The 19,535-nt window shown below is 32.3% G+C and overlaps 1 pseudogene; it reads right to left on the bottom strand.

Moving 5' to 3' along the window:
• Positions 1-3,530: 3,530 nt before the first annotated feature.
• Positions 3,531-18,009, bottom strand: LOC129519804 (chromobox protein homolog 3-like; annotated as a pseudogene).
• Positions 18,010-19,535: the final 1,526 nt, after the last annotated feature.

Here is a 19,535-nt window from a genome sequence, read left to right as displayed (position 1 = left end):
GTCTATTCGGTCATCCTGGTTTTTTTCCTTATTAGAATGTTTACTAATAAGTTCAGAGTTTTGTCTCAATGTTTCACTAAGAATGTGTATCATTATTAGAGGTTGCTCTCAATCTAGTTTTTAGTTTTAATAGTACAATATAAAGATTATTTCTATGTGCTGTCAATGATAGAATAACATTTTATTACATGAATATAGGTTGCCTTCCATTTCTCATATGCATGATTTCACAGATATTTATTTCTGCAAAATTATAGTGTAGATACAAAAATTTGGATCCAAAATTTAAGACTTTTTTCTCTCTAAATAAATTGAAATGCTTCAGGAAGAATATTCATAATCTTTAATTTTTTTCATGTTTATTGTCATGTGTGAATTTAACCCCGTATATATAAGTAAATTTATTTTAAATTTTATGTGAGAATTATAAAATGTCCTCTTATGAACAACACGTCCAATATAAGAAGCACACATAGCTTATAAATGTAGAGCCCTCTGTGGCCTCCTTCTGTATTGCATTATCCCTTTAATTTTTTTTTTAAATTCAATTAATTAACATATAATGTATTATTGGTTTCAGATGTAGAAGTCAGTGATTCATCAGTCTTGTATAACGCCCAGTGCTCATTACATCACGTGCCCTCCTTAATGTCCATCACCCAGTTACCACATCCCCCCATTTATCTCCCCTCCAGGGACCCCCAGTTTGTTTGGATTAAGTCTCTTATAGTTTTTCTTCCTCTCTGATTTCATCTTATTTATCCCTTTTTAATTATTCCTTTTTAATGCTTGAAGTAACCATTGTCTTTACTGTTCTGTTTATCTCTCCCTGAATTTAATTTATAGTTTATTACAAATGGATTTTTTTTTGGTCTGAAAATGTCATTTTTATTTAAAGCACAAAAACCGAGACATAACATATACATTTGTACATGGGGAAAAAATACCAGAAAGTTTACAAAACCTTGATCACTGCCATGTCCTTCAGTGACTCTGGGGCTGAGTGGGCTGGCAGTCCACACGCCATGTCGGACTTTGTTTAATTTGTACATTTTTGAACAGTAAATTAATTGAATAATACAGTGTGTATTCTTCTGTGGTTTTCATTTTTTTTCACTCTATGTTATGTTTGTCAGAATTATCCTTGCTTATGCACATAATTTCCATCTATTTTCACAGCTGTTCAGCATGGTACAAATATTCCCCAAATGTCCATACTTTGGTGACTGATGAGCATCCAAGTTCCTTACACTACTGTAATTACAAATATTATTTCCATAGCATGATTTTACATTTCTCCTGTAACAAATATACAAAGATTTATTTAGTCTACATACCTAAAGGGTTGACCTTAGGATCATGGAGTAAGCACAGTTTCAATGTACTCAATGTACAAGATAATGCCAATTGCTTCCCAATAAGATGTATCGATTCATATTCACATCACCAGACTGCAACATTCACATTGATGCATGCTTTTGTTAATACTTGCTGTTGCCATGACTTACTATTTACAATTAAGTACTTTTCCTAATTACTAATAAAACTAAGAATCTTTGAATATGTATATTGTCATTTATGTTTCCTTTTCAGTTTTCTGTTGGCCTGCGTTTGGATCTCTTTGTCTTTAGTGTGCTGAAGATGGGCTGTGTGCTAGGAATGTCTTTTTTTAATTATATGAAAACAGATGATGCATATGATGTAAGGGTCCTGAGATTATGTTCTGTAACAAGTATATTAATAACCAACTAAATAAGAATATCAAGTGTTCATAAAAATTTTGTAGAAAATTAGAATAAGTTAAATCAGGATGATTACAGATATTACTGAAAGGGAGACAGGGAATAATAATTCTGAGGGCTGAGGTAGATCATCAGTAATTCTCCATGGGTTAGTGATTTTTAAAACATTTTATTTATTTAAGGAATATAAAGCTATTTACTGACCACTGTCTACCAGCATTTACAATAAATAAAACAAACAAGAGTTAAGTAACTTTCTGATTATTACAAAGTTAATGTTTTTCCTGCTGAACCAGTAGCTCAAATCCTGACAAGATTGAGCCTACCTGTAAGGAATGATTTGGGGTAAAGAAAAAATATGCAGAAGATTACAGAAGTTTTTTCACTCATTTATTCTAGCAGGTACTAAATTGGCAACATTTCTAACCATCTGATTATGATTAGGTTCACCTGAATGAAGTCTTAGATAAGCCATGGTCATGACCTTTTAGTCAATATAGCACAGGGATTTCAAATTCTTGTAAAGGAAGTTTCACTAGAAGAATGTCCATTTAACTAAGTTTTGTATACCCAATTAAAACAAATCAGAACTTGTTTAGTGTTCTCATTTGGGTGGGGAGGTTGTTGGTAGTGACAGAATTTTCATTTCAGAGATCTTGCAGATTAAGTTGCATTATTTAAATGACTGTAGATATGAGGGGACCGGGTGGCTCAGTCAGTTAAAGCATCTGACTCAGTTTGGACTCAGGTCATGAATGACCTCAAGAGTCGTGAGATTGAGGCCTGTATGGGGTTCCACGCTCAGTGCAGAGTCTGCTTGAGATTCTCTCCCTCTTCCTTGGCCCCTCTCCCCACTTGTGCTCTCATTCTCTCTCTAAAGTGAAATAAATGAAATCTTTAAAAAAACAATTGACTATAGATATGGATATGGATCCTGATATAGCTGCTTTTAAATTGTCCAAATTAAATTGTCCAATTAATTACAAAATTTGAAAGGCTAAGGCTTCAGGAAAAACTTCAATTTAACTTTAGATGATTTATTTCTTAGATTGCTGAAAATGACAGCATCTCAGAATCACAGATTTATCCATAGTTATAAAATGCTGTTTTTGTTTTGGCAAATGTTTAAAAAAGAAAAGAAGAAAGAAAGAAAGAAAGAAAGAAAGAAAGAAAGAAAGAAAGAAAGAAAGAAAGAAAGAAAGAAAGAAAGAAAGAAAGAAAAAGAAGGAAATAAAGAAAGAGAAAGGTATAGAAAAGGAAGGAAAAGAAAACTATTTACATAAGTATTTTTATACACACACACACACAAAACCAAATAAAGAAAGAAAAACACAGGAATTAAACACAATTTGATGAACAACTATGAAGATTTACCCAAACATTTATAAAAGATGTTTTCTAATGCAAGAGAGTAATATACAATGGTCTGAAACATTTTTTCTGATAAATGAAGCAACTACAGAAAGCTTTTATTTATTCAAAGTAACCAGTGCTATATATGCAAAAAAAAAACCTCCAAAACTCCCCCAATACTACTTCAAAATGAACATATCAAACATGATTGTCATTAGAATGTTATTTCTTCACACTAATAATAAAAATCCAAGATGCAGATTTATATATATATATATATATATAAGCCAGGTTAGTCTCTCTTCATAAAAAGGCAATTACAATTTAAGGACACTTCATATATGCCTCTCTTGCTAGCACCAAGTCAACCTCATCTGAATCTCTTCATTTTCATGAGAAACATTAATTCTCCACTGCCATCTGTGGCACCAATTACTAGTTCAGGATCAAGACATTTAACAAAGCCTCTTGTTTTATCAGCAGCATCTCTTTTCTTCTTCGATTTACTATCATCAGACTCACCATCAGATAAAGATTGTCTTTTTGTACCATCTTTTCTGAACCATTTTTTGAGGATTAAGAAATACTTCAGGGCGCCTGGGTGGTGCAGTAGGTAGAGCATCCGACTCTTGATTTCAGCTCAGGTCCTAGTCTCAGGGTGGTGAAATGGAGCCCCTCCATAGCTACAAGCTCAGCATAGGGTCTGCTTGAAATTCTCTCTCCTTCTCCCTCTGCCCCTCCTGCTTGTGCTTTCTCTCTCTCTCTCAACTAAATAAATCTTTAAAAAAAAGGAAAGAAAATAAATGCTTCAGTTAACTGGACAATCTCAATTTTCTTCAGGTTCCCAAGTATTGTCAGCATCTGTAAATCTCTTCTATTTCAGGAAATACCCCACCTTACCATTCACTACATGTGAACCCACTACTGTTTCCATCACAAATTCTTCTTCTTCTATTCTTTTACTCTTTCCATTGTTTCTTTTCCACTTTTTGCAATGTAGTTTTGTTGGAGGCTATTTTTGTTGTAGATTTGAAAAGCTATTCATTCACCACCTCCGTGCTGCTCCAGGTCCCTGGTCTGTGACATCTCCAGCACTGTGTTCCTCATGCTCTAGCCACTTCCCATAGTTTAGTTAAAAATGTAAGATCTTATTACTAGTGCTAGATTTTTTTTATTCTTCCTCAAACAAAAAAATGATACTTCTTGGTTCAATGTGTGTTAAAAGCAAAGATTCTGCTTTTCTTACTCTATTCATTTATTTAGTATTCAAATATCTTTAACTTAATACATATCTGAATAACAGGTTGAACATTTCAATTACTAGCATCTAATAATGATGCATATTTAATTTTATGTGGTACTACTAGACCAACATAAGTTGTTTGTTCTTCCAAAAGTTCATGACCAAGATTTATCATAATGTAAGTAGATAAAATATAGCCTCATTTTTTTTCATGTAGGTATAATACATGGAAAATTGCAATACCTAGCATGCATGGCTACAAGGTCCCTTTCTTTTTGTATTCTGGTTTCTATAATGTCATAGTGTGTTCTGTGTCCCACAAGTTATGATTTTCAGAAGTAAATACTAAAATGGGAATTTGACCTACAGAATGTTTATGGGGAATAAAGAGCGCTGGGCAAAGGGAAAAGCTGAACTGCGATGCAGGCTCAACAAAGCCTTGATCAGTCATATAAGGGGAGATTTGGAGCACATATAGCCCATCACAAAAGTCTCACATTGGGCCAAAATAGTGAGTGAGGCCTTTGTGTTCCCACCTCAATTCGTCACTGAAGGTGAGATGCTCAGTTGGCATAACCTTTATTTATGAGTCTCTGCAGGAAAGGTATATCCTAAAAAAGAAAAAAAAAAAAAAAGAAAAGGTATATCCTGGTGGTCAGCTAAGGGCTGTTTGCTGACAACTAGGGTAATAAGTTCCTTAAAAGAAGATCTAAGGAGTGCATTTCCATGTCCATTCCAATGTGTTGTTACAAGTGATATTCTAGGTGAAAAATTGTGCTTCAAGAATCAGTCAGTGTGTGAGGACAGAACAGAATCTCAAGATAAAGGCAAAATTTTAACTATGTAATATCATTCTGGCCAATTGAATGGGTACACTTCCAGTTGTTCCTGCAATAAATAATAATTTCATCATATAGAATCTTAACATCATGGTTAAATTTTTTTCTCCTTGGGATCCCTGGGTAGCTCAGCAGTTTAGTGCCTGCCTTCATCCCTGAGCATGATCCTGGAGTCCCGGGATTGAGTCCCACATCAGGCTCCCTGCATGGAGCCTGCTTCTCCCTCTATTTGTGTCTCTGCCTCTGTCTCTGTCTCTGTGTCTTTCATGAATAAATAAATAAAACTCTTAAAAATAAATTATTTTTTTCTCCTTTAATTTCTTTAGATTTTTGCTTCACTGTATACTTTTACTTTGTATTGCAAATGGGTATAACACCAATTTGATTTTTTTTATTTTAACAAACTTAATAGTATGTGCCTTAAGACTTCTATTTTATTTTGCAATGATGACATGGATAAATAAATTTTTATTAATTATTCTGATTCTTGAACAGTCATTTGATATGAAGATTCCAGTTCATCTTCCATCAATGAAATGAATTTCTGAATTACTTGATTTTGTTTTTAGTCCCTTCACTTGGTTTAGTAAGTACTTCAAATGTCCTTATTTTATAGGTTTTGGATATCTTCAAACACTCCACATTAATTTTGAAAAACATACTGGATTGAGATAGTCTCAGTAATTAAAAAACAAATTGGTAGGAATAAAAGGATCCAAATCAGAAAGTGTTTAAACCTCTAAACTGAGAATGCTATCACTGATTGCTTATTCACCTAAAGCATTCAATTTAGGAACTAGACTGAACCCCATCACCCCCATCACCCTACCCTTTTATGAAACCTTCAATAGGATTTTATACCCAGCTAAAAAATATCATTCAAAATTAAAGGCAAAATAAAGATATTCATTCTTTTTCCTTCTCTCTCTCTCTCTCTCTCTCTCTCTCTCTTTTTCTCTCCCTCAACACACAAGTACAAGCATTAGTCACCAGTAGCAAAACACTACTAAAATAGTGCAAGAAGTTCTTCAGGTTGAATAAAAATAACCTCACATGGACTGAAGCAGGCATAAGAATAATTAGGTTCAGCAAAATAGTAAGGAAATGAGTAAATATAAGATACAAAGATAAATTGCATGTTTAAAGCAATAAATCTCAAATATTAACATGCACCAACACCATATATAAGAATTCATCTACACTGCAACATTGCTAAAGATGACAGAATAGAGACACAATATTATTATCAGTAATATGTCCATTCAAATTGTGAAATTTACATATCTAAAGCCAAATGGATGATTCTAATTATTAGTCTATCAATAATCCCATAAATTAAAGATATTTAGTTAAGTTAATCAGGTTTACAGAGAGTTGGTATATTTAATTTGTGTTCCATAGTCTCTTTGGAGACAGCATAATTCGGCAAATCTGTTTATGGTCCATAGGTCCCTTTATGTAAGTTTAGAGAAATAATAGCATGAAATTATCCAGGAAACATTGTTAGTTTATCTTATTAGTATGGCATAAAACATCCATGCTCAATATTTAAATAGCTGCCTATTAGGAACAATATTAATATTTAGTTTTACAAGTTACACTTCACCATACTTATATTTACTCTCCTTGTTTACTTTCTTTGAAAATAAGATTCTACTTTTTTAAGATAGCATGCTTTACAATTTTTCTAGTCCAGAAGTCTTTAAATAATATTTAAGACACCAAATGTATAGAATGCATGTATATTAAATATTATTAATAATTTTTCTTTATATATAGAGAGGTGAACTCTAAAACTTGAATAGATCTTTCATAATAATGATTCTTTTTTGCAGTAAAGTCATCCTGATACAGACCCAGACAAAATCATTACATTCATTAAAAACAAACAATAATAACATCAACAACTAAAGATAGAACTGGTAGTATTTTTTGAAACTTCAATTTTTGAAGGAATTTTAAATATATTCCCAATTTAATCATCTGATTAATACTATGATGTTAGTATTATTATTCTAATTCTGTTCATAAAATAATTGAGCACTAAAATGTTAAGTAAATTCTTTTGGAGCTAGGATTTAGGTATGAGCTTCCTATGCATCCTCAAATGAAAAATTATTTATAGTGAACTTCAGGACCCCTGAAATTCCATGTTATCTTTGTGAAATAATTTTCTAGATATATAAAATTATATAATTACCTAAAAATACAAATAAGACAAAATTAAAGAAAATAGATACTCTAGGGATCCCTGGATGGCGCAGCGGTTTAGCGCCTGCCTTTGGCCCAGGGCGCGATCCGGGAGACCCGGGATCAAATCCCACGTCGGGCTCCCGGTGCATGGAGCCTGCTTCTCCCTCTGCCTATGTCTCTGTCTCTCTCTCTCTCTCTGTGACTATCATAAATAAATAAAAATTAAAAAAAAAAAAGAAAATAGATACTCTAATTTTGGGTACACCAGTATTAAATTGTTTTGTTTTTTTTCCAAGACCAAAGAGTTTACAGAAAATAAAACATATTATACTTGAAAACATCAAAGAGCTTTCAAAAATTAATATATAAGTTTTTATAGTGTCTTCTGTGATTAGTGGTTCCTGTCAACCTTCAATAAAGACAAGCTGCATACAAAACAGTGAGACACTTACTGTGAATTCACACCATCTTTTCTCTAAAGAAAGTTCATAACTTGCAATACCTTTTGGGTTTGTCTGTAAGGATAGATATCACATAAAATTTCAGTAGCAATATTTGAGATAAAAATGAAAAGAGAAATAGTTTTGAAATTAACTTTAAAAATAGTTTCTGTTATGAATATTTTATGGAAAGCAGTTCCACCAATTAGCTCCTAGGTGTGCAGAGACCTGATAGCTGGATGCTGCCTGAGGCACATATGACATTAGAAAAATAAATCAGCTCTGAAGAATTCAGAGGACAGATTCAAACATGAACATAGATTAAGTCACACAAAAATGAAAGGACTGAAGTATGGAGTTCTTTAAAATTTGCAATGAGATTGTAAACTCAATTCTCAGTTGCTCAGACTGTGTAATTGCTTGGATATACGCATATGAGAAGACTTAGAGCCAGATGTTGATCTTTTATTCTCACCCTATGGATTCTGTCCTTTCTTTGAATTTATTACTGATTCCTTCAAAGTAAATGTTCACTGGGGGTTAGATGAGAGATGAAAACCAGGCACATAATTATGTTCATGACTCTTGGTATCAGAGGATTTGGCAAATGCCTTTTTCCTATTTGAATCTTCTCAGTAGATCTTATTGGCTTTTGTACCAATTGCTAGAGAATTGATTTTAAGTTAATCCAAAGAAGCATACCAAAATCATGTAAATATTTCAGATGTTTTATGTAATTTGCATCATGTTTTAAAAACTATGAATCTAATGATGAGTGAGTCTAAGAAAAAAAAAAAAGAAGAAACATGGGACAAAGCCTCATGGCACTGGATTTGATTATGATTTATTGGATTTGATGCCAAAGGCACTTCACTATAAACAAAATGAGGTTCATGAAAATATTAAAAATTTGTGCATCAAAAGACACTATCCACAGAGTAAAAAGGTAATCTACAGAATGGGAGAAATATTTGTAAATTTTTATTTGATAAGGATTAATATCCAGAATATAGAAAACTTAAAACTCAACTACAACAATAACTCAATTAGAAAATAATCAAAAGATTTGAAGAGACATGTTTCCAAAGAAGGCATACACATAGTCAATAAGTACATGAAAAGATTTTCAACAACACTGATAATTAGGGAAATACAAATGAAAACTGCAATAACATCATATCCATTAGGATTATTCTTATCAAGAAAACAGAGAACACACATTGGAAAAGAGATGGATAAACTTAACCCTTGTGCATTGCTGGTGCAAATGTAAAATGGTATAGCCATTGTGCAAAAATAGTACAATTTTATCAAAAAATTAAAAATAGAATTACCATATGATCCAGTAATTCCGCTCTGGGGTACATACTGAAAATAATTAAAAGGCAGGTATTGAAATATTCATACTCCTATGTTCAAGCAGCATTATTCACAATGGTCAAATGAAGCATAGAAGCATCTCAAGGGCCCACAGATAAATGAATGCATAAGCAAGATGCAACATATATGTACACATTCCTCAGGGAAGGATCTAGATCAGTGTTTCTCTAAAAGTGGCCCCTGCATCATCAGTAGAAGTTAGAAACTTGTTATAAATGCAAATTTAGGAACTCTATTCAAAAGGGTTAGAAGCTATGAGGAGGTAGACCAGAAATCAGTGTTTTAGCCAATCCCCTATGTCATTACTTCGCATGCTAAAGTTTAAGGATCACTGATATGAGTAGACTTATGTTTCCCTTCAGCAAAACATATTTTTAACCTTTTACCCTTGCCTTTGATCAAAAGTATTTATTTTTTTCTTGCTGGGGGTTGGAGGTAAGTTAAATTCTGTGAACTTAAATAATTTGTGGTATATAGCATTTCCTACTAGTATAAATTATACTCTATTGAAATTTACACACATATTTTACTTTCTGAAAATCAACTTGACTACCTATTAACCAAAAATACTCATATCTATTTCTCTGGAACAAACTGTAAATATAAATCATGTGATGAGCATTTTCTCCTATAAATCTCTAACTTTGAAAGACAGCAGTCAACTTACAAAATCATTCTAAACTTAATTCACTTTTTGGAACTCTTTCTAATGCAAAAATAATATAATCACCGTATACTAACAAAAGAAAAAATACATTATTAACATAAAATATTTTCTTTGGTTAAATTTTTGTCATAATTCAATTTTCAGTTTTATTCTATACATTATTCTACATTATTTGTAGTTAAATTGTTCTTGCTATTTTATCTCTACATATGGATTTTATCAGGATAATTTCCATGGCAACGAGTACAGATTTTCAGCAAATAATAGCTTTGAAGATGCTATGGCTTTGGGTCTGTGTTTTGGGTTATTCCATTAACCCTAAGAGACTTTTTTATTTAGTTTTTCTTGGAAGGACTTAATTTGAAGAACAAAAGTAAAGATCAGATGCAAACTAGAATAGATGCATTATTTTCTTGGAGATATAATACCTATAGAGGCATGCATGCTTGCATCTTGCCTTACAAGATGAATAATTTAAGACTAAATCAAACCAATTATTTCCAGATATGGTTGATATTTAAAGAATATTCTCTTCCCACTGATAAATATGTATTCATTCACATTTTCCTTCACAAATGTTTATGCCATTAATAAAGCCATCTTGTTTACTCTAAAGCAAGAAAATCAGAGTATATTTACACAATAGGTGCTTTGAATTAAAATGTTTTATTTTAAAATGTTTTCATTTTTATTCTCATATATAAATATAGCATGATATTGTTATAGGTAATAATTCTTATTTTTATTTTTTCAGGAAATGTATGTTAAGTTTTGCAATATGTGGCCACTACTAAGAAAAACACTGAACACAGAATAATAAACAAGCAGACACGGGCTCTGATTTCATGAAGTTTAAAATCTAGAGGGAGGCATTCTATTAATGTGGTATTATAATCTAATTTTACATCAGTGTATACCAGTGTGATTTTTGTCTTTTATTGTGAGAGCAGATAACTGAAGTAAATGGTAAGATTTGATGGCATTACACACAGTGAAGTAGTATAGAGCCATAAATCTGTTAAAGTCTAGACAGTGCTTCAAAGACTTCATAAGCGAAATCTGTGGCATATATAAACAGTACATAAATTGCTGCCTTATTTGAGAGAATAATTTGAACAACATAAAAACAGTAACCTTTCAAATATTCCTACATTTCTGTGTCTTTTTATCTGCATATGCTTGATACCATGATGCAGGTCTAGACTACAGCCTTTAATTTAGATCTTCTTCTCTGTATTTTCTAGACTACCGTATCAGTTGCAGTAATCTTCATAGATACTTGGTTGATGGAATGAACCATTTCCTTGATTTCTTTGTAAATCATAGTACTTATGTCAGGTGGAGTAAAAGAATTTAAATTCTTTTAATACTTATTCCCGAAAAAAAACTCTACTTTTGTGTTCTTATATGCAAATTAATGACTTCTGAAAAATGATTCTTTAGTTTGAAAGAACACTGATACTAAAACCATGAACATAAACAAGAGTCCTTATCAATTAAATGCACAGTTATATCCTTGGAAGCCTTTTAAAATCCTAATTTTTATGGTCAAATATACCACTTCATATGTATACAAAACCATAAAGAAAGAAATAATGAAATGCTAACATAAAAATATTATGTAACGTTTGTCTTATCCCTAATAGTTTAGAAATCAATTACACAGAGTAGACATGAATTCATTTTGTTGAACTCTCTTGGGATCTAAACAAATGGTGTGAGATTAAACTATGATAATTACTTTAATCATATGATTTTTGAAACCCTAGCAAGACTCAGATTTTAAAATAGGAATTAAATATAAGTAGAAATTACCATTTAAAAAAGGATGCCTGGATGGCTCAGTTGGTTAAACTTTAGCCTTTGGATCAGGTCATGATCTCAGGGTCCTGGGATCAAACCTCTCATTAGGCTCCTGTTAAGTGGGGAGTCTGTCCCACCCAACCTCTCCTCATGATCTCTCTCTCTTTCAAATAAAATCTTAAAAAAAATAAAAACATATTAAAATGTTCTACTTAATTTTAATAGGGGAGATGCAAAATATTATAAGAAATACAACTTTGTATTCAGTATGTTGGTGAAATTTACAGTTTCACAGTACTAAAAACTGGCAAACAATATAATGGGAGATTGTAATATATTGATATTTGAAAGTATAAGTTTCTAGAAACATTGGAAAAAATTAGACATCATCTTGGAAAGTTGAAGATGTGCAATCTCTGACTCACTTATCCCATATTTATGTACATTCAATAGAGACATTCATAATCACACACCAAAGTTTTTGAAGCTATTGATATTAAAAGTGTTTGCAATAGCAGAAACCTAGAAACCAATCAAATGCCCATAAATGCAAGAATGGATACATTTTAGACACAGAATAAGGATCTTTCATGGAATGGCAGAAAGTAACTATTTGTCTTCTGGCACTTGGTATAATGAGGCATCATAACAGTTTATTGTAGGAATATAAAAAAAAATTGCCTTTAGTGTGTCTTGGTGGGTATGATATTGAAAATGGGAGTATTTAATGCAATTATTACAAGCATCTAGGTGAAAGATGAAAGCCTATAAAAAAAGGACTAAAGAGAAAAAACATGATAGTGGATATGTTTATAGAAGGAAAGAAGGAAAATTTATAGAAATATGTAATAGCTGGTTGTGATGGGGAAAATAATAAAATGGTTATAACCCTTAGTTGTTTGAATTATGTGATCATATGTTCTACTTCTAATTATAACCTCTTCTACAGAAGATTTCTAGATAAGGCATGTGATTGTGAATTTAGATAAATTAGTACACAAATTTATTGATGAAATGGATATCTAATTTACAGATGAGTAATTCACAATTTAATACTGGCTATCAATCAATTCCCAATGGGTTACTGACTAGAGTTTATATTAGGGAAATACAAATATCAAGGGAGGTTTAAGTAATTTGTTTATTTGACTACTTTGATCATCCTTCTTAATCTACTTTATGCTTCTAGACTCTGGAAGAATGATTTAAATGGGGGCATGTTTACTTCCTTCAGAGTTTATGTGATATTAAGTTAAGAAAAGTATGATATTAAATGTATTTACTAGTTTATTCCTGGTATAGGTTTTCAAAGTTGAGAAATGGCTAGAGATAGATAAAGGCATACAATGACTGCCTTATATGACTGTTTATACCTATCTCCAGTGTTTTCCTTTTTATAAATATTTGAGATCCCTGATATCGGAAAGCTACTGAATCTCTGAACTGGAAATGTATTTTAGTGATCCTTCTCCCAAATTCTACCTTTGACCTGGAACTGAGGATCATATTGTGAAAATTTTGTACAATTGGATTCACTGGTTAATTCTAGGAAGAAATTTTACTAACCCTCTATAATCTCTTTCAGAAGAAAGAAGTAAAGGTAATACTTCCTGATTCATTCTACAAGGCCCGTATTACCCAATACATAAACAGACAAAGAAATTACAAGAAAAGAAAAATAGAGACCAGTATATTTCATGAACATATATGCAAAAACCCTTAACAAAATATTAGAGAATTGAATCCAAAATAGTATTTAAAATGATATACAATCAGGTAGGATTTATTCTAGGTATGCAATATGGGTTCAACATTCAAAAAAACAACTAATGTAATACATCATATCAAGGAACTAAAAAAGAAAAAAAAAAACATATGATCATCTCAATATATACAGAAAAACATTTGAGAAAATTCATCATCAATTTATGATAAAAACTCAGGAAACTAGTAATATGGGAAAATTTTCTCAACTTGATAAAGAGTATTTGTAAAAATCCTACAGTTAACAACATAATTAATGGTAAAAAAACTTGAAGCTTTCCTACTAAAATCTGGTACAAAGCAAGGATGTCCCCTCTTACCACTCCTTTTTCAACATCTTAATGGAAGTTCTTGCTAATGCAATAGAACAAGAAAAGAAAACAAATGTATACAGAGTGGGAAGAAAGACATAATACTGTCTTTGTTCACAGATGACATGATTATCTACATAGAAAATCCAAGTGAATCAACAACAACAACAACAAACTTTTCTGGAACTAATAAATGATCATACCAAAATTGCAGGATACAAGGTTAAAATAAAAAAGTCAATTGACTTCCTATATCTGAACAATGAACAAGTGGATTTAAAATGAAAAACACAATTCTACTTACATGAACACTCCTCAAAAATGAAATATTTAAGTATATCTAAGAATATGCATAAGAACTATGGGATAAAACTGCAAATGTCTTATGAACAAAATGAAAAAAAACCCTAAATAAATGGGAAAATATTCCAAGCCATGGATAGGAGAATTGAATATTATTAAAAGGTCAATTCTTCACAACTTGATCTATGGATTCTATGAAATCTAAATCAAAATCCCAGCAGGTTATTTTTTGGATATGGACCAATTAATTATTTTTATTTCTTTATTTTTATTTTTTTGGACAAATTAATCCTACGTAAATGTGGAGATGCAAAGATTCTTAACAGCCAACACAATACTGAAGAACAAAGTTGGAGGACTGACACTACCTGACTTCAAGACTTACATAACTCGATAGTAATTAAGACTGCATACTATTGGCAAAAGAATACACTGATAAATAGAACAGTTTAGACAGTCCAGACACAGACCCACATAAGTAATATCAACTGATCTTTGACAAAGGAGCCAAGACAATAACAGGGATTGTCTTTTCTATTAAGAGTTTCAGAGCAATTGGACATCTGCATGAAGACACGAAAATCTAGACAACAATAATATACCATTTAGAAAAATGAATTCAAAATGGATCACAGACCTAACTATATAATGTGAAATTCTAAAACTCCTAGAAGATAATATAGGAGAAAATCTAGATGACCATGGATATGGTAACACCTTTTTAGATCCAATACCAAAAACGTGATACATGAAATAAACAACTGATAAGATAGACATCAATAAAATTAAAAACTTCTGCTCCATGAGAGACAATATCAAGAGAATTAAGACAAGCTACAGCCTTGGAGAAAATATTTGCAAAAGACATATCTGATAAAGAATTTTTATTAAAAATACATACAAATAACTTTTAAAACTCAACAGTAGGAAAACAACAACCTGATTAATAATTGGGACAAAGATCTTAAGAGATACCTTGCCAGGGACTCCTGGGTGGCTCAGCAATTGAGCGTCTGTCTGCCTTTGGCTCAGGGCATGATCCCAGAGTCCCAGGATCGAGTCCCACATCTGCTCCCTGTGTGCAGCCTGCTTCTCCCTCTGCCTGTGTCTCTGCCTCTCTGTGTGTCTCTCATGAATGAATAAATAAAATTGAAAAAAAAAGAGATACTTTGGCAAAGAAGATACAAAGAAGGCAAATAAGCATAAGAGAAGGTTCTCAACATCACACGTTATCAGGGAAATGCAAATTAAAACAGTGAGATACCATCACACACCTGTTAGCATGGCTAAAATCCAGAACATTGACTGCCATATTCTTATACGCTGCGGTGGGAATGCAAAATTGTATATCCATTTTGGGGCAGCGTGGGTGGCTCAGTGGTTTAGCGCCGCCTTCAGCCCAGGGCGTGATCCTGGAGACCCAGGATCAAGTCCTGCATCGGGCTCCCGGAGTGGAGCCTGCTTCTCCTTCTGCCTCTGTCTCTGCCTCTCTGTCTCTCTCTGTGTCTTTCATGAATAAATAAATAAAATATTTTTTTTAAAAGTGGTATATCCATTTTGGAAAACAATCTGATGGTTTTTGACAAAACTAAACATAATCTTACCATTTTATCCAGCAATCATGCTCTTTGGAATTTTTCTGAAGGAGTTGGAAATTTATGTCCACCTGATGTTTATAAAACATAATTGATGTTTATCAAAATGGATGTGTAAAGCAGTTTTATCCATAATGCTGAAACTTGGAAGCAGCCAAGATACCCTTCAGTCGATTAATGGATTAATGAACCGTGGTACCATGCAGCCAATAAAATATTATTCAGTGTTAAAAAGAAGTCATGAAAAGACATAGATTAAGTAAGACACTTATTACTAAGTAAAAGAAGCCAATCTGAGAAAGTTAGATACTTCATGATTCTAACTATATGATATTTTGGAAAATGCACAACTATGAAGGCAATACAAAGATCAGTGGTTGGTTGTCAGAAGTGGTGGGGGGAGGAATAAACAGGCAAAGCATAGGGGATTTTCAGGCATTGAAAATACTATATATGATAAGATAATGACAAATATATGTCGTTATGCATTTGTCCAAATTCATAGAATCTTTAGGTAAACATTAAATTCAGGGTGATAATGATGTATCACTGTAGGTTCACCAACTGTAATAAATGTATCGTACCAGTGAGTGATATTGATAATGGGGTAAACCTAAAATTCTTATTACAAATTAATTATCAAAAATTTTTATAACGGGATGTTTTTATATGATTCTATCAAAATGAAAATAAAACAGTACTGGTAAATATACCAAGTAAGTCTCTGAAAAATGAACGAAGAAAATATGTTTCTTTGCAGGTATAGACAGGACAATTCTAAATTATCAGGGAAATCTTTACCATCACATATATTATATCATACACATTATACCATATACATTATATTTCATATATATATTTAACAAAAGAAAAATGAATGTAGTATTAGTATCTGGTAACTGTTTTCCAGATTTAAGTAGACAGTTCCTCAGTGAGGCTAAAAGAAGCAAACTTTCCTCTGGAGTTTCTTATACATACTATTTCCAAATGTTAATCAGCTAGCTATTCCTAGTCTCATACCAAGAGAAGCTAAATGGAAAACTGTTCCACAATTTTCCTCAAACATTGTTAAAAACTCCATATCAGAAAGGCAATCGATATACATTAATTGTAATCTGCTGTGCCCTCACACCTACACCCTCTAGGACTGGGCCTGCTTCTCTCTAGAAATATTCTTCTTCTTGGATTTTATAATACCATAAAATGCCATTTTAATTTTTCCTGTTATTTTTTTAGACACTCCTTAGTATTTTGTCAGTTCCTCCTTTTTTTTTTTTTTAAGATTTCATTTATTTATTTGAGAGAGAGAACACTAGAGAGACACAGCAAGCACACTTAGGGGCAGCGGGAGAGGGAGAAGCAGACACCCACTGAACAGGAAGCTCGATGTGGGGCTCTATCTCAGGACACTGGACCACAACCCAACCTACAGGCAGACACTTAATCAACTAAGCCACCCAGGTGCCCCTTATTAGTTTCTTCTTATCAATACATTCATTATTAGAGGTTTCCTGGGATTTATACTTACCGTTTTATTTTTCTTTTCACTCTGCATCTACTCTCATTGACTCAATTATAATCTATATGAAAAATACATCATACTTATATCTACAGCTAATATCTATCCAGGGCCTGGGCATGTACCTTGCTTTAACATCCACCTTTAGATGTCTCACAGGCATTTCCTATTTAACACCATTTTCCCCTGCAAACATAATGCTTTTTCTGTTCTGCCTAAATCAGGAAATTATACCATGGTTTACCCAATTTCCTTAATCCAAAACCTAGAATTATTCTTGATCCTTTCTCTCCTTTCTTATCAATTTTACAAATCCAGTATATTCTGCTCCATTTAACTCTCTGAAACTATATTCTTCTTCACTGTGAAATGACCATCATATTTTCCTGTGGATTACTGTAATATTCTCTTAATTGGTCTTTCACATCAACTCCTGTTCCTTTTGATTTATCCTTCAGCTATGATCACCTTTATCAAATATAAGTCAGGGTTCTAATGTATAAAACAATTCACTTTCTGTTGATATTTCAACAGATCCAAAATCCAGCCAACAATGCTTTGCAACTAGACATCAGAGCTCCTCGTTCTTGGGGCATCATACCCTGGTACACACATCATGGACTCTCAGGCCTTCAGACTCAGACTGCATTATACTACTGGTTTTCCTTATTCCCTAGCATGTAGTGATGGCAGACTCAGGACTTCACTGCCACCAAAACCGTGTGAGCCAATTCCTATAATAACACTCCTCATGTATTTCTCTGTGTATCCTATTGGAACTATTTCTCTGGAGAATGCTGGCTAATACAATATGTTAGCTAGAGTGACCTACCTTTATTCATTCCTTTAATGGCCATGATTACTTCAAACTCTGGACCAGAATTCCTGTGCCTGAAAAGATATTACTTACTTCCATTGTTCCTTTGTAAGTGTGCCTGCCTCAGGGCAAAGACTAATTTGGATTCTTTTATTAAATACTCCTACAGAATATCAAAGGCATCTTTTACAATAATCATATATATATAGTATAATTTATAACTTTTCTATAAGAGTGGAAGCTTCATATTATCAGGGCATTGGTACTGGTTTTGTTCACAACTGTATTCTAATTACAGTGCTTAAAAGAACAAGGGGTGGTGGAAGGGAGGTGGGCAGGGGGATGGGGTGACTCGGTGACGGGCACTCAGGGGGGCACTTGACAGATGAGCACTGGGTGTTATGCTGTATGTTGGCAAATCAAACTCCAATAAAAAAATATACAAAAAAAAGTTCTAGGCATTAAGTGAAAGGTAGTTGAATAAATGAATAAACAAAAATCTAGAGAGAAAAATCTTAAGTATTTCACTGAAGTCAATATATGTGTAAGTTTGATATTAAAATTTACAAAAATTTGAAGTAAAGAAGTATTATATTTTATTATTCTGAAATTAATTCTAATAGGGTGGGGCTTGTAACCATCAAAGTAAGAAAGAATGTACAAAATTTGGAAGAAATTAAAAATAAAGTAATAATACTTCCTAGGGCTTACAAGGAGAATTTATTTCAAGTTCATATATTTTTCAAGTTTTACTTCTGTTATTTATTAGTATTATTTAGACTGTACCACATAAATACATTTATATATTTTTAGTTCTGTACACATAAGTAAATGTCTCTAAAATTTCTCTTTTAATAAAAATGTTTAAATAGCCATAAATAGATATATATTTCTCTTTATCAAATGACTGTTTTAATTCTACGTTTAATTTCAGCAGTTATCAATATTCCTTTGCATGCCATCTCAGGCTTCATGGGCAGTGAGTTCAAGAAATTGGAATCTTATAATGAAAACTTGTGCTTACTGCCCTACATTTATTAAATACCTAATGCAGTTAAGCAATTTAATGAATTTTTATTCCACGAATGTTCCTATAAATATCCAATCCTCTAGTAAATTGTTATTTTCAAGACACATCATAAATCTGTATTTTCTAGTCTTTCATCCTTTAAAATATCTTAGCCAGTAATATCTACCCTCTATGGCCATTTGTTTAGTATATATTCAGCGATGGTGTGGGGAAATAGAAAAAGAGAAGAAAACAGAAAAATAGATCACATATTACATATATAAATGTAAAATTATTAAATATTTCCTTAATGCTGAGTTAGCTATATAAGGGCAGACATTTTGATTTTTTTCAATCTTTTCTTATGAAAGTGGTGAGTTTCATACTGCTCAACATCATACTCTGTTAATTGAATGTGTAAATCTTACTACTTAAAATGATTTGATTTTCAAGTTCTTATATGGCTTAAAAATGTTTTTTATATTAGTGTGCATCATGTACTATTTTAATGTGTTTTTGTTTTACTCCTCTGGTTAATGCTGAAAAGGCTTTAAAAG

This window comes from Nyctereutes procyonoides, unplaced genomic scaffold (assembly GCF_905146905.1).
Source record: "Nyctereutes procyonoides isolate TBG_1078 unplaced genomic scaffold, NYPRO_anot_genome, whole genome shotgun sequence".
Classification (NCBI taxonomy): Eukaryota; Metazoa; Chordata; class Mammalia; order Carnivora; family Canidae; genus Nyctereutes; species Nyctereutes procyonoides.
Note: the sequence above shows the minus strand (reverse complement) of the source record. Positions and strands in the feature narration are given on the sequence as shown.